This window comes from Rutidosis leptorrhynchoides, chromosome 1 (genome assembly GCF_046630445.1).
Source record: "Rutidosis leptorrhynchoides isolate AG116_Rl617_1_P2 chromosome 1, CSIRO_AGI_Rlap_v1, whole genome shotgun sequence".
Classification (NCBI taxonomy): domain Eukaryota; kingdom Viridiplantae; phylum Streptophyta; class Magnoliopsida; order Asterales; family Asteraceae; genus Rutidosis; species Rutidosis leptorrhynchoides.
In genome coordinates this window covers 32,572,641-32,595,966 of record NC_092333.1, presented here as the reverse complement: position 1 = coordinate 32,595,966, position 23,326 = coordinate 32,572,641, and positions in this window count along the sequence as shown.

Below are 23,326 nucleotides of genomic sequence, written 5' to 3'. Positions count from 1 at the left end.
GGACGTGTTGCTTTCCCAATACAAGGTTAGCAAGTGGGTGACACAAAACCGCAAGTTTTGAGCTAAAATTTTCAAATATGAAACCCACCAAACCCACAAAAACATTTTGCAAACACCGGTGAAGGGTTATTCCGGAAAACTTATCTAGGGTAAAAGCTAGATTTAATTTTTTTAAAAAAAGATCAAATGTTTTCATAAAGATCCAATTTCCTAAAGGATCTAAATTTTTATAGTCATGTGGGACTGTAAACCACAACGTTACTATCATTGTTTATACCGCCGTATAGAAATCACTGATGTACAAAGTGTGAAGAATAAAGAAGTGATTCTAGTATGTTTTTATTTCAAGACTATATTGCTTGAGGACAAGCAACGTTCAAGTGTGGGAATATTTGATAATGCTAAAAACGAACACATATTTCATAGCATTATCCCTCAAGAAAGACAAGCTTTTAGTTGCAATTGTTCTATTTACAAGTAATATTCGTTTAAATAATAAAAGGTGAAGTCAAAAGACAGATTCAACGAATTGAAGACGCAAACGACCAAAAAGCTTAAAAGTACAAAGTACAATCAAAGTGGTTCAAATTATTGGTGAGAAACGTCTCAAAATTACAAGAGTACAAGTCGCAAAACGCAAAATACAAGATATTAAATTGTACGAAAGGACGTTCGAAAATCTGAAACCGGGACCAGAGTCAACTCTCAACGCTCGACGCAATGGACTAAAAATTACAAGTCAACTATGCACATGAATATAATATAATATTTAAATAATTCTTAAAATTATTTATATATTATATATTATATTTAAAATCGTCGGCAAAGCTAGGAAACAAATCATGTGAGCTGGAAAAAGTGGCCATGCGATCGCATGGCCTGAAGGCTATAATTCCATGTGATCGCATGGTAGTAGGTAGCTGGCCACATGCCTATAAATTCGCGGTTTTGGTTGATCATATATCCATCTTTCATCTATCTCTCACTCGTATACATATATACATATATTATAATTTTAATTTTAATTTTAAATTCTAATAATAAGGGTATGTTAGCGAATGTTGTAAGGGTGTAAGTCGAAATTATGTCCGTGTAACGCTACGCTATTATTAATCATTGTAAGTTATGTTCAACCTTTTTAAATTAATGTCTCGTAGCTAAGTTATTATTATGCTTATTTAATGCCGAAGTAATCATGATGTTGGGCTAAATACTAAAATTGGGTAATTGGGCTTTGGACCATAATTGAGGTTTGGATAAAAGAACGACACTTGTAGAAATTAGACTATGGGCTATTAATGGGTTTTATATTAACTAAATGATACCTCGTTGATTTAATATATAGACTTATAATTTGACGTATTTATATATAACCACATACGCTTGACTGGGCACGGTGGGAGGGATATCTATAAATACCAATAATTGTTCATTTTACCGGACACGGGATTGGATTAATAGTTAATAGACTTGTTGAAACAGGGGTGGATTACATTCAAGGGTAATTGGTGTAATTGTTAACAAAGTACTAAAACCTTGGACTACACGCAGTCGATAACCTGGTGTATTCATTAAACAAAGTATTAGAACCTTGTTACAATTCGAATCCCCAATTAGTTGGAATATTTGACTTCGGGAATAATAATAATTTGACGAAGACTCTCGCACTTTATGATTATGACTGATGGACTATTATGGACAAATCCATATGGACATATTGAATAATCCAGGACAAAGGACAATTAACCCATGGGAATAAACTAAAACCAACACGTCAAACATCATGATTACGGAAGTTTAAATAAGCATAATTATTTATTTCATATTTAATTGCACTTTTAATTATCGCACTTTTTATTTACTGTCATTGTATTTAATTGCACTTTTAATTATCGTACTTTTATTTATCGCAATTTCATTATCATTATTTACTTTACGCTTTAAATTAAGTTATATTTATTTTTAATATTTTACATTAGGTTTTAACTGCGACTTAAGTTTTAAAATCGACAAACCGGTCATTAAACGGTAAAAAACCCCTTTTATAATAATAATACTACTTATATATATTTTTGTATTTTTACAATTATAAGTTAAAAATATAGTGTTAAGCTTGGATAAAGATCCCTGTGGAACGAACCGGACTTACTAAAAACTACACTACTGTACGATTAGGTACACTGCCTATAAGTGTTGTAGCAAGGTTTAGGTATATCCACTCTATAAATAAATAAATATCTTGTGTAAAATTGTATCGCATTTAATAGTATTTCCTTGTAAAAATTAATAGTATTTTATACCCCTTCGCTTTAACATCAATGTGCCATGTTACACGACTCTTACATTCTATCTAATCTATAAACATATCAAGAACATATTTTCTTGATAGTCCTATCTTATCCCTTGAATTCTGGTAATTTGGCAAATCAAGATCGTGCTACTCTAATTTCTCTCTTGGAACATTAGCCGTGTATATTCGAAACTCCATACCAACAAATTCTGGACCATTATTCGCTTGACTTAAAGTCGAAAAGAGAAAACAAAAGGATGGAACTCCAAAATATAAAGGAAACAAAGAGGGTGGATTTATAGTGAGATATCCGACAAAACAATCGAAACAGATTATTGCATTTAATCAAAGAGGATCCTAATTTTCTTAATTACTGAAAAACCAAATCTTATTACGAAGATTTCCTCTAAAATTCCTTGAATTCCGGAAATTAACCGTGACTACGTCAAAAGTTAAATCTCTATCGTAATATTTTGTGATAGCTGCACTCGTACGCTTCGAGTAATCAAATTATTTTATCAATATTACTCAATGTTGATGAAACTCTATTTATCAACTCATATTCGTCATAAAAATTTTTTTATCGGTAGCCATGATGATCACACTCAAATTTCGGGACGAAATTTCTTTAACGGGTAGGTACAGTGACGACCCGGAAATTTTCGACCAAATTTAAACTTAATCTTTATATAGTTTCGACATGATAAGCAAAGTCTATTTAATTGAATCTCAAAAATTTTGATCTGTTTCATATATTCAATTGACCTTCGACTGCTCTCGACGATTCACGAACAATTAATTGTAAATAGATATGTGTGTATGTATATGTAAATAATAATTCGAAATATTATATGTTGTTGTTACTAAAATTTATTTATGTAAAGTAAAAAAAATAGGATATTATAATGATTATTATTTAAGAATTATCTATATATATAAATAAAGTGTATTGAATATATATATATATATATATATATATATATATATATAGTTTTGAATTTATTTGGAAAATGATAGTAACCCTCAATTATCATTCAATTGATAATAATCAAGTTAAAAATGAACTTATTTGATTTTAAAATAAAGGGTGATCCGAAAATGAGTTATATAAGTTATAGGCTTATTAAAAGTATATTTAGGACCTAATTATTTAATTTTAATACTTTTTATATTTTACCCATTAATGAGAGGGACAGTTGATGTAATTTTTATATATTAAATTAATGACTGAATTTTATACCATAATGACCAAAATAAATAAATATAGCTAATTTAAAATTTTGAGATTTTTTCGAAGACTTTTATCCGCCCCTGATTTCAAATAGTGTACGATATACCAGTCCGGGTGAAACTGTCGGCAATTAATTACACGTAATGGCGGCTAACTCAAATGAAAATACTATTTGTAACTGTGCAATCAATGACTTTGATTTCATTATTTTAGTATTTATTATTATTATTATTATTATTATTATTATTATTATTATTATTATTATTATTATTAATTAATATTAATATTATAATTCATATGAATATATCTACATATACATACAGAGATTGAGTTTGAGGACACATACCATAAACTTCTTCCACCCATTTAACAACCCTCATCATTATCATATACCCACACTTGATCATCGAAATCCATGTACAAGAATATTTCAATTTATGCATCTGTTTCGGTTTTGCTACGAGGTCGAAAAGCAAACCCGAACCACCTACACCACCCAAGCTCATCGCCACCACCCTCCACCATTCGCTATCTCTCTCCTCTCTTTCTCTCTATTTCTTTTCGAAGACTCCTCATCGCCACCATGACCTTCACCCTTACACTTCCACAAATTAACACCTCACCCGCCACCATCTTCAAACTTCAAACACCAACGACAACCACATCAAACCACCATCTCTCATGTTTTCTTTTTTGTTAATCCAAAACCAACACCACAGACCACTTATGTCACTACTACATTTATTTTCGATCAGCTGATGCTACAGTCCTCTATCTACTTCTGTCAACACCCGCTGCTACTTCCACACTCCTGTATACTCCCTATTATGAAGAACGTGTTGATTACAGGAAGATGTCGTAGATAATAGTGATGTTTGATGATGCTCGATGATGAATGGATGGATATGAAGATGAAGATATACCATGGAAGATGATAGTAACAATAATGATGATATGATACATGAAATAACACATGATAACCGTGATGATTATGATTGTATTATGATGATGCAGATATAATGATGATAAATCGAAACACAATTGTCTTCCTGTTTCTATTTTGATTCAGACCACACAACCTCCATTAAACCATTATCTTTCCTGTTAGAATTCGCTGTAAATCACCATTGTTGCACCTGATTTTGTTTAGTTGAAGTGTGCAGCTACAATTGCTACTGTCGTTCAGTTTTTTTTCCCACCTACGACCCATCGAAACTTATATTTTTTTTTTCTTTCCATTCGTTGTTACCAAAAGAACATGATGATGATGTTGTGGTGATATTGAAGATGATGATTATGATTCAAAGATGAATTATGATAACGATAGTGAGCTGTAGCGAACAAACGATAGTGACGGTGACCATATGATGATGATGATCGTGAGTTGATGATGGAGTATGATATGTTGATGATGAAACTGCTATCCCCGCTGGTTTGTTTTTTTTTTTTTTTTTTTGATTTCAATGACTACTCCTGCTGTACTGTTGTTATCGAGGGTTTTTAAATTACTGGATCTTAACGTTGGGTTGTAAATTGTTGTTTTGGGCTTTAGTTAAATGGGTCTTGATATTGGGTCAGAGATGTTGTAAGTGGGTTCGATGAAAACAGATAAAAAATGGTTATATAGTGTTGAGATGATAATATTTACAGAAAAGCAGATTCAGTTGGATGGTTTAGGGGTGTTTTAGAGTAGCGGGAGGTCGCGGGTTCGAGCCCAGGCAGTGGCATTGATTTTTTTTAAAGCTTATTCTAGTGAGGTAGTAATTTTATTAGCTTTACTATTATTATTATTTCATTATTATTATTATTACTATTATTATTATTATTGTTATTGTTATTAAGTAATTATTATTATTACTAATATTGGTAATAAGATTATTAGTATAATTAATATTATTAACATTATTGATAATATTGTTGTTATCATTAATTGATAAATATCATTATTAGTAAAAGTATCATTATTATCATTATTATTATAAATATCATTATTATTATCATTATTATTATGAATATCATTATTAGTAATACTATTATCATAATTATCATTAGTAGTAAGATTATTAGTATTATAGTTATTATTATTATTATAATAATAATTATTATTATTATTAAAATTACCAATTATTATTAAATATAGTATTTTTATTTAAATTTTCATTATTATTATTAAAATTATCATTTTTATTAAAACTATCATTTTAATTATCGTTATTAATATTATTTTTATTTTTATCATTAACATGATTTTTATTATTATTATTATTATTATTATTATTATTATTATTATTATTATTATTATTATTATTATTATTATTATTATTATTATTATTATTATTATTATTATTATTATTATTATTATTAGTAGTAGTAGTATTATTTTAAATACATAAAAACATATTTGATACATAATTATATTAGTATTACATAAACTATTGAATAAACATATTAACATTAATCATATAAATATTACATATAATAAATTATTGATTTCTTATATACATATATTAATATAACTATATGAATAAATATTAATTTTTATTATATACAAAATAAATAAATATATGACAAATAAATTAAGATATAAATAAAATATATATATATATATATATATATATATATATATATATATATATATATATATATATTAGGATGTAGTAAAAATTCTATATAAACTACAAACAATAAATATATAAATAGTATATAATTAATAGGTGAAATTATTTGATTACAATTATATATAGTAATGTATATACTTGATATAAGTTCGTGAATCCGAGACCAACCTTACTTTTGTTCAATGTCGACATATGTATTTTTACTACAAAATACAGTATGGTGAGTTTCATTTGCTCCCTTTTTAAATGCTTTTGCAATATATATTTTTGGGACTATGAATACATGCGCTGCTTTTATAAATGTTTTACAAAATAGACACAAGTACTTAAAACTACATTATATGGTTGGATTATTAAACCGAATATCGCCCCTTCAAGTCTGGTAACCTAAGAATTAGGGAAATGGCCCCTAATTGACGCGAATCCTAAAGATAGATCTATCGGGCCCAACGAGTCCCATCCAAGGTATGGATGCTTTAGTACTTCGAGGTATTATTTAGTATATTACCTGCGCGTTGTATACTGGGGGATATTCTATATGCATCTTGTTAAGGTCGGTTACCAGGTGTTCAATCCATATGAATGATTTTTATCTCTATGCAATTTGCGAAATACCTGATATGAGATGTGTATTTATGAGAAATGAAAATCTTGTGGTCTATTAATATGATGGAAATGAATGTTTATGATAAACTAATGAACTCACCAACCTTTTGGTTGACACCTGAAAGTATGTTTATTCTCAGGTATGAAAGAAATCTTCCGCTGTGCATTTGCTCATTTTAGAGATATTACTTGGAGTCATTCATGGCATATTTCAAAAGACGTTGCATTCGAGTCGTTGAGTTCATCAAGAATATTATTAAGTCATTTATAGTTGGATATATTATGAAATGGTATGCATGCCGTCAACTTTTGCTGAAATGAAAGTTTGTCTTTTAAAAACGAATGCAATGTTTGTAAAATGTATCATATAGAGGTCAAGTACCTCACGATGTAACCAAATGTAATGTATTCATTCAGATGGATTAGGACGGGTCCTTTCATTTATAACTATTACACTGCCGACAATTTTGAATTACGGGGTACTAACGTGTCCATTGCTAAACAGTTAATATATAAAAGTATTCAGAAAAATCCCCAATTTTTAAGTTAAGACCATTTATTTATTCTGGTCATTTACTGTATGAAACCTGATCAAAGAAATGCCTCTAATATTTATTTTTAGTTCCAAATAATATGTATGGAGTATTATAATTTAAATTAAAATGATAAAAGATATTTCTATCAAACCTAAAATCTTCGTAATCGATTTACATTTCAACTTTTATTCTAAATCTTCATAAACTCGTATTAGATCTACATGAACATTAGCGAAAAGACAACCGAGTGTTTTGACGTTTACTAATTAAGCCCGAAATCATTCATTTTCAATATACTATATATATGTATATATATACATTATAAATAACAAGTTTTATTACATAAATGAATTTACTAATTATATGTTTTTAAAAAAATAAGTTTAATATTATATATATATATATATATATATATATATATATATATATATATATATATATATATATATATATATATATATATATATATATATATATTAATTTCATTACTTAGTATATTATTTTAGATAATTGTTTATAACAATAATTTCATACAATGGATTAATATCATTTCTAGTTATTATATAAATATATTTGTTTATTTATATATATATATTTACATATTCATTTACAAATAGTTGTTCGTGAATCGTCGGAAATGGTCAAAATCAAATGATTTCATAAAACAGTTCAAAAATTTTGTGACTCAACATTACAGACTTTGCTTATCGTGTCGAAATCATATAAAGATTAAGTTTAAATTTGGTCGGAAATTTCCAGGTCGTCGCATTAGGAAGACCTTTCATGAATACGGCTAGGACTGTCATTGATGTGTACAATCAAACCTTGATCTTACGATCACATGGGGAGAGCATTACCTTCAAAATTGACCGACCAACCGATCTTTCTGGACAGGCAGAGATGTTTGCTATTTCCACCAGACGGATCACTTCCGATGACGAGTTTTCACCACCAGCCGACGATATCGAGATGGGTGTCGAATCACAGTCTGTAGACAACCCAGAAATGGAAGAAGAGGATCTCAGCGAAGAAATAGAGGAAGAGGAGGAATCTGAAGAGGAAGAGAAAATGGAAAACGTAAAAGAAACTAAGACAATACCCGCTCCAAGCATTGAGCGTTATGAAGAAATAATGAGGCTTGAGACGGAAGATCACGGTTTAATCATTCGCTTCAAGAAGAAGACCTACAAGGCTGAGGTTAAAGATATAGAAATTGATCCTACAAGTGTCAAAGTGGAGAATCAGAATACTGGAGGAACCCGTTCATCAGACGCATCCTCAGAGGAGCAAAACACCAGTGATGACGAGGAAGAGCAACATGAAGACATTCTGAATAACTCACACTCTCCAACCGAACTAGATCAAGGGGAGCCGGACACTTCTTCAGATCGAATTCCGGTCATATCTACACACACTGACATGATAACCTTCATTAATGATACCGATGAATTTGAAGACATTCTCGAAGCCATCCGAAAATCAACCATTGATTTTTCGCTACGCTTAACAGAACGAATCATGGCTATCCGAGAAGAACACCACCTCTATCTCTGAAGAGAAGACAATGATGTTGAAGTCCTATAAGAACGCATTCAAGACTTTATCAATTCTCTTCACGATCATATCTACCCAGAAGAAAGACAACGAGAGCACAATTCAGTGGTTCGCACTATTCTTGAGACAAAATTCTGTTGAGATCAGAAGATCATTTACTTTAAGGTTTATAACGCCTTAACCGGATCTGCACTTCCATTCTCACGAAACCAACGAGCACTACTGACTCTCATCCGAAAGCAAATGGAACGCCCGACTTATCACTCTGATTTATAAATGATCGAGGATATTCACAGCTTTTTTACTCTCTTGGAAAGAGATAATTTCGAAAGCACACCAGACAGACTAGTGATTTACGTAACAATTGATCACCATGCTGATCTGATTATCAAAGAGTTACGAGACATTGTTACGGAAGAAGCAAGACGAAACAATCCGTTCTCTCATCTTGAACCAGATCGAGTCAACATTGCCACCTATGTTACAAAGCAGCTATCACGTATCTTCCACGAATCCACAAATCCTAGTATCACATTTAAAGCTGAATGTCGGGAGATATACTCAAAGACGATGACATTAATGCTCGGATCAGGATTGCTGTTCACTTCTTTTCAGCTTCGTCCTTTAACAAATTTGTGCAAAGCGATAGACTCTTACTGTGGAGATCACCGTTCCGAAGACTTCGAAATTCTAAAGATACAGTTTCTGACATTGTTTGAAGACCTCCAAAATGAGAATCCCATCAGAGAAACAATCTCCACCAACACTGCTTCTATGATTGACATTCATGGATCAATCAGCAGAGCCGTGGATCATATCTCATCGGACTTCAAGACTTATCAAGAGCTGAAACTGCGCACTACTTATCTTTCAGAAGATCTTCAAGAGAAGTACCGGATCTGCTACCACTATTGGTCCGACACTTTCTCCGAATTTATCCGCCGAGACTCACATTCCCTCGAGAAGACCAAGATCACAACCATCAATGAGGAATGTTTGCTTTTTAAAGCATCACTACGGTCGAGCCAACGACCATAAACAAAAGCGCTTCTCGAGAGGCAACCCGTGCAATAAAGTAGAGTAGAAGAATAAAGGACGAAAAATGAGCCGATAAAGACGCAAGGATTGGAAGCCAGCCGTATCTGCTAGGGGTATTTCTTTCTTTTCGCTACTAGCTCAAGATTCAAACTATACCACATCCTAGCTTATCACTAAGTGTGGGATAATACCCAACTAAAGCACTAGACAAATACTCCCAAATTTTCAACTAAAACTCCTAAGTGTGGGATATACTAGGAACATTGAGGGTAATGTTCGTCTAAGTGTGGGATATTGGTATAATCTTTTTATGCTATATTATAATAACCCATTACGAAGATTCCAAGTCCTTAAGCCAAATTTCAAATTTTTTGCAAAAGAAACCCTTTTCGAAAAAGTATTTTTGAAAACCTAAAATGTTTGTCAATAAAAATAAGGCTTGAGTAAGGTGGAAATCTTGTTAGATTGAAATCTTTAATAGAGCATTGCATGACTAAGGCATTATCAACCTAAATTGATTATGGTGAGGCACCCCAAATAAGACCAGCATTCATCTTTAATGCTTCACTATTTTCCGTTGAGAGTGCCGATGCCTGTGCTCAGAATCAGAACTTGCTTTAGATCTGCATCTCCAAGCAACAAAACGTGATTCGGTTGTAATCAAAAGAGCTAGCCATTTGTCAAACATAAGCCTTCCGCACCTCCACTACTTTTACTCCACCACTACATCCACATCACCTCTACTATTTACTCAAAAAATCCAAAAAACGAGATTCCTTCCGAAAACCTGATGTTATAAACCTCTCAAAGTATCATGGCAAAGGTCTTGAAAAAGTTTAACGGCAAAAAGTTTTTCGAGATGAAGTCGATCGAAAATGATTATCAAATGAAGTAAAGTTCAAAAGTACTTCTCAAAATACTTCAGCACTCCTATCTATCTGAATAAAAGTCTGTATAAAGGCTACATTACCCTTTTATTTCACCCCACAAAAACAACTTCACTACCACTCCAAAATCCCTTCTCCATCATTGACAAATGACCCATAAAGCTGAGATTACTACCATTCTCGCATTAGTAGCAAGGATTTGAGTCTTTATCAAGCCTATGATGATGGGTACAGCATGACTGGCTACGAGTGTATTCATTTCTTAGATCTATAGGGAACCCTAAACACTTGAGTGATTTGAGTGACCCGTGAAAGCTAGCCTATGTTGTAGATACCCGTCTTGACGAAGTCCATATCGATTATAAACGATTCACAATAGCTGATTACATCGCGAGGTACTTGGCCTCTATATGATACATTTTACAAACATTGCATTCGTTTTTGAAAAGACAATATTTCATTACATCGAAAGTTGACGGCATGCAGACCATTTTATAATATATCTAACTATAATTGACTTAATAATAATCTTGATGAACTCAACGACTCGAATGCAACTTCTTTTGAAATATGTCATGAATGACTCCAAGTAATATCTTTAAAATGAGCAATTGCACAGCGGAAGACTTCTTTCATACCTGAGAATAAACATGCTTTAAAGTGTCAACCAAAAGGTTGGTGAGTTCATTAGTTTATCATAAATAATCATTTCATCATTTTAATAGACCACAAGATTTCATATTTCCATTTCTCATAAATATACGTCCCATGCATAGAGACAAAAATATCATTCATATGGATTGAACACCTGGTAACCGACATTAACAAGATGCATATAAGAATATCCCCTATCATTTCTGGAAATCCTTCAGACATGATAAAAACAACATCGAAATACTAAAGCATCCGGTACTTTGGATGGGGTTCGTTAGGCCCAATAGATCTATCTTTAAAATTCGCGTCAATTAGTAGATCGGTTTACTAATTCTTAGGCTACCAAGTAAAAAGGGGCATATTCGGCTTCGATCATTCAACCATATAATGTAGTTTCGATTACTTGTGTCTATTTCGTAAAACATTTATAAAAATTGCGCATGTATTCTCAGCTCAAAATATAAAGGGTAAAAAGGCAAATGAAACTCACCTAATGTATTTTGTAGTAAAAATACATATGACTATATTGAACAATGTAGGGTTGGCCTCGGATTCACGAACCTATATCATTTGTATATTTATTAATACACATAATCGTATTCGAACAAATATATATAAATTTATTAGTTATATCATTTTTATATTAAAAATATATAGGTTTCATATATTCATTTTGTATATGAAAATATTAATTTTTGTTATGTTATATGTATTAAATATGTATATATATATATATATCGTTTTTTTGTTAAAATATAGTAGTTATAATAATACCATAATATTATTTGTAATAGTAAAAATGATAATAATGATAATACCTAATGTTACTAATAAAAATATTAAAGTTAATAATTTTGTTAATAATAGTATTGATGATTGTTTTTGATTATAAATCTCATAATGATAATATTAGTAGTTTTTGATAAAATGAATAATTTAGTAATAATATTGATGATAATGATATTAATAATTAGTAATTCACTTAAATCATAAATTCATTCATAGTTTTTAAATCTATACATTTATATATATACTTATGATCTTAATACTAATATCTTTAAAACTTTTATTGTCATAATTATAATACTTTTAATAATAATAATAATATGGATATTACTGATAATTTTAATGATAACATTTATAAAATTGATAGTGATGATAATAAGTTTTATAATACCAATAGTAATAAGAATAATAATATTGATAGTAATAATAATAAATGATATTCATACTACTTAATAATAATAATAATAATAATAATAATAATATTACTTAATAATAATAAAAATACTAATACTCATATTAACAATATTACTAATATTACTCATAATAATAATACTTTTAATACTAAATACAACAATAATAATAATCAGAATAATAATAATAATAATAATAATAATAATAATAATAATAATAATAATAATAATAATAATAATAAAAATAATAATAAATTGATAAATGAACTACCTTCAACGACTCCAAAAAGAATAATATACTGTCCAAGCCGAGACTCGAACCCGAGACCTCTCGCTCACCCGCACACCCCTTAACCGTTGCTCCATTACTGTCTTTCTGTTATTATTCATTTCTAAATTTATTTATCCTATATTTTCTGTTTCTCCCCTTTCTTCATCTTCATAATCAATTTCACATTGATCCAACAAACATTAAATCTAATAATAACGAACCTATGATTCCAATTATGATTTGTAAACAACAGTAAAACTAGAAATACAATTATTCTTGTTAATCATAAAAAAGAAAATGAAAAAAAATAAAAAACACAGCTATGCTGTTCGTCGCTGCAGAAAATAAAAAAAAATATTGAATTTGATTTTTAAAACGTTTTTAGATCATACTTTCTTCATGAAATGTTTTCCAAATCACTCCTAGGAACTATTGGATTCGTTGATTTAACTTGAAACACGAGAATGAATTCAAATTTTAAGGAAGAATAACGGTTGACTTTTTACTCTTAAAACTTTGACTCAAAAATTGGAATTCGATATCAAAAATTGGAACTCGAAACTTTGCAGATAGTTTAAAGACATGATTTTTAACCAAACTACATTTTTAGATTTTAAAATGAATTCAAATTCGAGTTTTTTACTATAAAGTTGAAGAACAGAGGTTTTGTGTAGATATATTGAAATTAAATTTGATTTTTGCTGTTCTAATTCGATTTGCACTTACTGAGTATTATGTAAAGACTAATAGATATGATTGCAGCTCAATTTACTAAATTACCATTTGTTATGTAGCTGGAGTTGTCGACACACATAGTCGATCAAGTACAGAAATATAAAAAAAAATAAAAAGAGGAATTTGATAGCTAGCAGATTTTGGATATATATGTAACTGAATTTGTTGTTGTAGCAGATTTTCAAAGACAAGAGAATCAGATTACAAAGAAAAAAAATAAAGCAGATAGGTATGTGTAACAACTTGTACCATTTTTCTATTTGTTTATAAATTAAATATGATTAATATTAATAATTAATAAATATATTAATAATAATAATAATAATAATAATAATAATAATAATAATAATAATAATAATAATAATAATAATAATAATAATAATAATAATAATAATAATAATAATAATAATAGATATAATAGAAATAATAATAATAAAAATGATAATTTTTAATAGTTATGTCAAAAATGATAATTTTTACTAATAATATTTAATATCATAACTAAATTATAATCTTAATTATTCTTGTAATAATCCTTATATTTAGTATCTTTTATTTTAATAAATCATAATCTTAAAGTTATTAAAAGTTTATAATTTTAATGATAATAATAATAATAATTTTAATAATACTAATATTGATAATAGTATTAATGAAAGTAGTAATAGCATTTAATAATAGTATTAGTAATAATAAAGATATACAAGTTACATGTATCAAATTTTACATCTACATATTCATTATTGAAAACAATAAAATTACTAATACCGATACTATCATTAATTTTAATTTTAACAATAATAATGAAAGTAGTAGTATTGATATAATAATTATATTTTAACTTGTAAGTTAATATTTTAGTGTTACATATCACTGATTATGTAATATTTAGTAATTATATTATGTATATTATATAATAATCTATATTGAGTATTAAATCTTTATATATTTTAATATACATCACAATATACATAAGATAATAAATATGTATAGAGATCATATATGTTTATATTTAGTTTTACATAATAACAACATTATTATCTTGCATATTATTTTACATACATGATTCTAATGTTTCAGTTATATCTTATAATTTCTAATTATTATTTATACATACATTTATATACACATATACATCTTTATCTACAAACAATTGTTCGTGAATCGTCGGGAATGGTCAAAAGGACAAATGCATTCATGTAACTGTTTCAAAGTTTTCGAGACTCAACATGACAGATTTTGCTTATCATGCCGAATTCATATAAAGATCATATAAAGATCAAGTTTAAATTTGGTCGGAAATTTCCGGGTTGTCACATATGTCATGTAACCTCCTCGCATGCTTGCAGAGATAATTTCAATCCTAACATAGATGACTCACCTTATCTTTTTGCTCTTATAATAAAAGCAAACCGCTTAGGCTATTAGAAAAGAAACGCCGAAAAGATTCTTAAGGAAATGAGAGTTTGCTTGCAGACAAGCAAAGTCTAAGTGTGGGATATTTGATATCGGCTAAAAAGTCACGTTTTCACCCCGGTGTTAAGGCCCAAAAACAAAAAAGATTCGAACTTTGTCGGCAAAATACCCACTTCGTCAGTTAAAATTGAAGAACAAGTAATTATGAAGACGGTGCAAAAAGAATCAAGAGAATCGGAGCTAAAACTAAGATTCTAGAGCGAAAACGGTGAAAGACAAGAAATCAAGTTACGATCCAGTGAATCAAGGCTGACCAGGCACCAAAAACGGCCTGTCATACGGCTTTCCAGTATGGCAAACGGCCTGCCAAACGGTCCAGCAAACGGCCCCAAGAAACGGCTTGCCTGGCAAACGGCTTGCCAAATACGGCCTGCCAAACGGCTTGCCAAACAGCTTGCCAGCCGTTTGCAGACAAAATTTTTGTCTATTTAAAGGGTCTTTTTCATTCATTCCAACACACACTTCAATTCACTTCTTTCTCTCTCTTGTACAATATTAGTCATACTCTCAAGGCCTTCGACTCAGTGCGGGAAACCTAGTACCCGGAGAAGAACGCTGAAGATTGTATTAGGAGCGGTCTGGAGTCTTGAAGTTGTCACTTTTGTATTCAGAACTCGTTTAATCTACTAGTACTTCTATCCCTTATTTTATATAATGTTTTATGATATTGTTGCCATGATTAGCGAGTAGTTATCTTTAGTGTATGCTATGATGTAAGCAGTTATAATGCCGAAATAATATTATGATTTATGTATGCTGTTGAAATTCTTTCCGATTATGCTTTAAACTCAATCGCTTTTCCAACTAATAGAACGTAGTTATAGGCTCTGTTATTGGGAAGTTGCGAACCCCGATTCAGAGTACACTATCTGTGTCACCCCTTGGTAAGAGAAGTCTATCGGATACAACGTAAGATCGACTGAGGCTTACTGGTTGTAGTAAGTCTATCAAGCTTTGGATTCCGACTGAGGACTCTTTCATGGTGAAACATCTGACTAGACCCTTAGTACATTGTCGGTCATAGACCATGCTAGTGTAGTCACCAAGCATATAAACTTCGTACGTGCAAGCTGAAGCACATCGGTTGTTGTAAGCTATACCTCTGCTAAGTAAGGCCATGGAACCCGGTTAGTGTTGACCAGTACACTGCACCATAACGCGGTCTCAAGCATTGTACCCTGCTTGAGGGATTCTTAGTTAATTAAGGAACTGTTTGTTTAGACACATAAAGGATTGGACCTTTAGGATAATCGAACATGTTCATGGAAGTCAGCTTGACTTGGCCATGGTGTTCTTTATGGTTGAACTCTTTTTAAAAGGCCTAACTATCTTTTAAGACCAATCATTAACGAAAGCATTGAAATACATCACGTCTCTCGGATATGGTAAACCATGTATTCTATTATGCTTAAGAAAGTTTAGAACATTTTGGAATGCTAATATGTCACCCAACTGAGTCGCTCAATTGGATGAGCCGTCTGAACGTGTATGCCTGTAGTCAGACTGCACGGGCGTCGGGGGTAAGGAACGTTGCTGTCTATTCAGAATCTTCAAGCCTAAGGCAGTACCCAGTGACATGTCTTATGACAGGGGCCTCTGCCTATTCATGAGCTAGCATTCCATAATCTCGGCAAAATAACTAATGAAGTCATAGTTTGCACTCACTTTAACCTTATCTGAATTACGAATTTTATCGCATTTACTTTATCTATCTTATAAATTAGAAAAATCCCAAAATTAAATAACCACTACTCCCTAACTATCTTAGGCTTAAATATAGGTTCGATTCTACTGATATCTCAAAAATACGACTCTATGTCATACTTCCCTTATTTATAAGGAGTAGTAAGATTTAGGTCCCGCTAAATATAAATTTAAAACAGTACCTCCCCCTCGATTGGCTGATCCTGGCGAGCCACGGCCCGACGACACCGTGCGAATAAAAACCGTCCGTTTCGGCCATATCAACCACCTTCACGTGCCCTTATGGTACTTTTGCTTACAAACGCATGCCATTTGGACTTTGAAACGCCCCTGCAACCTTTCAAAGGTGCATGATGGCGATTTTTCACTACATGATAGAAGAATGCATGGAAGTTTTCATGGATGACTTTTCAGTCTTCGGTGATACTTTTGAAACATGTCTAGTTAATCTTGAACGAATGCTTATTAGATGCGAAAAATCAAATCTAGTTCTTAATTGGGAGAAATGCCATTTCATGGTTAGAGAAGGCATCGTTCTTGGTCATAAAATTTCAAGTGAAGGAATTGAAGTAGACAGAGCTAAAGTAGATGTAATTGCTAAACTTCTACATCCCACCAATGTTAAAGGAGTTAGGAGTTTTCCAGGGCATGCCGGTTTTTGCCGACGTTTCATAAAAGATTTTTCTAAAATTGACACTCCTATGAATAAACTCCTTGAAAAAGATGCTCCATTCATCTTTTCAGATGAATGCATCAAATCTTTTAATATTCTTAAAGAAAAACTCACTAATGCACCGATCATGATAACTCCAAATTAGAATCTACCATTTGAACTCATGTGCGATGCAAGTGATTTTGCAATGGGAGCCGTTTTAGGTCAAAGAATTGAAAAACGATTTCAACCTGTTTATTACGCTAGTAAGACGTTACAAGGAGCACAAACGAATTACACAACTACTGAAAAAGAACTCCTTACTATTGTCTTTGCTTTTGACAAATTTCATTCATATCTCGTTCTAGCTAAAACGGTGGTCTATACTGATCATTCTGCTCTTAGATACCTATTTTAAAAACAAGATGCCAAACCACGATTAATCTGTTGGATCTTACTCTTACAAGAATTCGATATTGAAATCCGAGACAAAAAGAGAGCAAAAAATCTCGCCGCTGATCATCTTTCTCGTCTTGAAAATCCTGAATTAGAAGTTCTAAATGAATCAACTATACAAGATAACTTTCCTGATGAATATCTCTTGCAAATCGATTATAGTGAAATTCCATGGTTTGCAGACTTTGTAAACTACTTAGTATGTGGATTCCAGTACCAAAAACGAAAGAAATTCTTTAGTGATATAAAACACTATTTTTGGGAAGATCCACATCTGTTTAAAAGTTGTCCCGATGGAATAATACGCCGATGCGTATTCGAGGATGAAGCTAGTCAAATATTAAACCATTGTCACACAGGACCAACAGGAGGGCATTATGGGCCACAACTCACAGCAAGGAAAGTCTACGACGCTGGATTCTATTGGCCTACAATTTTCAAAGACGCGCACCTTCTTTGTAATCCTGTGATGCTTGTCAAAGGGCCAGAAAAATAAGTCAACGTGATGAAATGCCATAAAATGTCATTCAAGTATGTGAAGTATTCGACGTGTGGGGTATTAACTTTATGGGTCCATTTCCAAAATCTCATAATAATCTCTACATTCTCGTTGCCATTGATTATGTATCTAAATGGGCAGAAGCACAAGCTCTCCCAACAAACGATGCACGAGTTGTAGTCAACTTCTTAAAACGTCTTTTTGCAAGGTTAGGAACACCGAAAGCTTTAATAAGTGATCGGGGTACTCATTTTTCTAATAATCAACTTGAGAAAGTTCTCAAAAGATATGGAGTAACTCATAAAATCTCAACCGCTTATCATCCACAAATAAGTGGACAAGTTGAAAATACCAACCGAGCATTAAAACGTATTGTAGAGAAAACTGTAGGATCAAATCCGAAGGAATGGTCCATTGAAATTGGAGGAGGATGCACTTTGGGCTTTTCAAACAGCCTACAAAACTCCAATTGGCACTTTTAAACTCGTTTACAGAAAAGCATGTCACCTTCCAGTAGAAATTGAGCACAAAGCATTTTAGGCTTTGAATACATGTAATCTTGATTTGCATGAAGCTGGATGTCTACGATTAATTCAACTAAACGAATTAGAAGAAATAAGACATGATGCATATACAAATTCGTTAATCTATAAGGAAAGAACGGATAAATGGCATGATAAAAGAATCAGAAGTTCAAAAGAATTTAAGGAAGGAGACAGAGTTCTTCTTTTCAATTCACGATTCAAGCTATTTCCTGGAAAATTGAAATCAAGATGGTCTGGACCATTCATAGTCAAAAGAGTTTTCCCATACAGAACAATAGAGTTGATAAATTCAAACGGGATTGAATTTAAAGTTAATGGTCACAGAGTTAAACATTACATACATGGTTCGATGGAAGTTGACAATGAAATTAATCATAATTTCACCACCAAAACAAACCCTCAGAATGAAAACATAAATATGTTTTCAACGACATATGAAAAACTAAAATTGGAAGATGGGGAGGTTTCAAATTGGATTGATGAAGAAGAATTTTTATATAGGCCCCCCATTCCAAGAAACGAGGAAAAATATGAACAAGAGATCCAAGTAGAAGTGGAAGAACCAAGAAAAGAGCACCCGGAAAAGGTTAACAAACCAACTCCACCTCCTAAATTAGGAGACCCGGGTGAATTTATCATTTCTTGCTTGCTTAGTGATTGTGCTATGTATAATGCGCTCGCAGATTTAGGAGCACGTGCGAATGTTATGCCTCTTTCCTTATACAAAATATTAGGTGTGGGTAAATTAAGACCAACCAGCATAGGTGTTCGATTATTTGACCAAACCATTAAACACCCAGTTGGAATAGCCAACAATTTACCCGTTCAAGTGGAAGGTTTAACCTTTGTTGCAGATTTCATCGTTATTAATATCGAGGAAGACCTTGATATTCCTCTAATTTTAAGTCGCCCATTTTTAGCGTCCACCGAGGCGTTAATTGATGTAAGAGAGGGTAAAATGACACTTAGTGATGGTGAAAAATCGGTCACCTTTGTGAATCGAAAGTCTAAATCTCCACCAACCAAAACTGCCGAACCAATAAAAATGCCTAAGTGTGGGGAAAATGAAGTAACACCTAATGATGACCCGATAACAAAGAACCTCGTTGTTGATATGAAATTAGATGACCCCGTTTTTAACAGTTCAACGAAAAAACTTTATAAACGGATTCAAGATGCTAGGATTAAGGAGAACTTTAAGTTATTTAGCCGATTAGTATCCAAATTGTCGCCCAAAGATAAGGCGAAATTAGTTGAATTTGTGAATGTTACAGAGGAAGTCAACTAATGGCTTGAAGCAAATGTCAGAGATATGCAAGTTGTTAATGGTCCAACTGAAATTAACAATGAAGTTAATCACAAGTTCGACACCACAGTTAACTAAGTGTGGGGAGAATCGAATCTTTTAAGGATAATATAATGATGTCTAGAGTTAGATGTTCTGTTTTCGTGTGGTTCTCGAGAATGGAATCCGAATGGTCTTTCCCTAGCAGACCCTAAAGAACTAGTCTTCTCCCTCCATTCTGAATTTTTGTGTTTTTAGGTTTTACGAGATGAAGAATTCCTTTAATTTGAACCATGGTCTACTACTACACGGTATGATTACTAAATGTAATAATAACACCTTCCCAAGTGAACTGGTGTCGGAGATAAGAGGCAAAATCGACGAAGTGAGAAAAGAACTCAGAAAGGAATATAATAAGACACATTTTGGTAAAGGAAAATCGAAATCCGCAACAAAAAGAAGAGCACGACACCTTGAAAGGTGTCATAAATGCAGAAAATGGTCACACGAAGGAAAATGGTCACACGAAGGAAAATGTTCGAACAATCAAACACATTCCAAATCTGAATTCATTACTCTATGCAGAGAAGTACCGTTCATATGTTTAGAAGAAAAGTTATTGAAAACTCGTGGATACGCTTATGTAGCAATGGAAAACCAAATCGAACGACTCTCCTATGAGTCGACTAAAGCAAGTCTCTGAGAATTTTATCTCATAGGTAAGTATGTACAGTTTTTATTTTATTTTTATTTATTACTTTTAACATTTTGTTAATAAACGCTGAATCATTCACTATAAAGTATTAAATTGATATTCAATAAAATTAGGTATAATAAACCGAAACTATTGATATCAGACAATAATTTAATTCATCACTACAAAATTTACCATTTATTCATAAGGTATAAATATCTTTAATCAATCAAAATATTTCAAAAATTCGTCAGGAGTAAAACTGGGTAATATAGCCGAAATTACTTTACCCAAAAGAGGGACGTATATTTTTGATATTTGATTGATTAAAGTGGGATAAAAGACCAAAAAGATTTTTATTTTTATTTGTTATTTTTACTTTGTTTTCCAAATTAATATATAGCTATAAATATAATTTAATATAATTTTATAAAACTACTGTATATAAATATTTATAATATTTATATGAAATTAATATGCATTTTTAAATTTAAATTGGTATGAATTTAAAAAAAAATTACTTTATTTCATTAAGTTAAAAAAAATGATTTCTAAAATTCATCGTGAGTTAAAGACTAGGTCGTTGAACCGAAATTGCTTTACCCAAGGGCGGGGCGACAAATTTTGTTATTATTATTTTTAATTTTATTGATCTAAAGTATGCTAAAAACATTAAAAAAAAAAAAAAACCCTAAAAATCTTTGCTTTTAAAACAATCGCTTTAAAATGACAATTTTTAAAATTTTGTCTATGGACGAACTAGGTGAACGTACCGAAACGACCTCATCTTAAATACCAAGGTAAACAAAATTTTAAATTAATCAATTATTTGATATATAAGTTAAAGGTTTTGTTCAAAAAAAAAAAATACAGAATTACACCCCATGCGATCGCATGGGGTGTGTACATGAAAACCATGCGATTGCATGGAGATAAAAAAAATGGGCAGGAATAAAATTCCCAGTCGACTGTTTCTGTCTCACTTCAACACACACACATCCACGAACACACACACAAATCCTCTCAAAAATCACCAATTTTTCACCAAAATTCACTAAATTTGTTACTACAATCCGCTATAAACATGCCTTTTCTCGTATTTGGAAGGAAGAAGGTAAAATTCACTCCCAAACTCTTTAATTTCGAATTTATAGCGTTCTTGAGAAATTTTTACCTAATTTAATTATTGATGATTTCTAGCTTAATTATAGTTAAATTGTTAGTATATTATGCTTGTATAGCCTAGATTGGTGCTATTTGTCATGATTTGAAGACTTAAACTTCAAAATTTTTAGAAATCTAGGGTTAGTGTTCTTGAGAAATTTAGGACTTTTTGATATAAACAGGTTATGGCCGATTTTTTTATGAATTCATGCTAAATTAAGTAATGTAACATGTTTAGGTTACTAAATGATCCAAACTCTGATCCTAAACATGATTTTTGAGCATCAAAGTGGACTTTTTAAGTCTAAAATTCAAGAACTTGATTAATTTGATATGAATGCCATTTGAAACTTGTTTAATTTCTAATAATGATTATTTTGACATGTTATTTGAGTGGAATACTTATGAACATTGTATACATTTTCATATATGTTTATTTGAAACATTGTAGAATTTTTAAAATTATGAAAATGTGTATAAGTTTAATATGGATTAAACATGTCTTTATAATTGTTTTGATTAGTTATTTTGCTAACACTAATGCATATTTGGATACACAAAATTTTGTGTTTAATGTGTTTTGCAGAGAAATACAGATACTGACAGTGCATCATCGTCTAAGCAAGCTGCTCAAGAACCAGAGTCAGAACCACAACCGGAGCAACAAGAAGAACAACACCACTATGATCAACATTTACCTTATTATGAACCCGACCAACTATTCTGGAAAAATTATCGTCAATTTCAACCTCACGAGAGGATTACGCACCTACTCATCAATGAACAACAATTACACCCCAACCCGAGATTTGATCGTTGTTAGACAGACTACCCGAAATTTCAAAGGAACAACCACATCCTCTACAACAAAAATATTGAGGTGCCACGGGTAATCGATTGGGAGCCTTCATAAACGGTTAACCTAGCCGAATCGGTTAGGGATTTACTAGTTCAAAGGTATGGTAACTCTATGTTTAACGACTGGATCCGCTTATTTACCACTCGTAGGAATATATATAAAGAGTGGTGTGTTGAGTTTCTTAGTACAATAGAGTTAAATAATCAGGTTACTATGTTAAATGATAAGATTTTTATTAGATTTTTGTTAGGAGGTAGGATGTACAGAATGTCCATGTTGGACATGGCTAGAGCTTTACTAATCTACACCCCCGCTAAGATTAGTACACCTTATTGTAATAGTTTAATTTTCGAAGGTGAAAGAGTAGATAGGAATT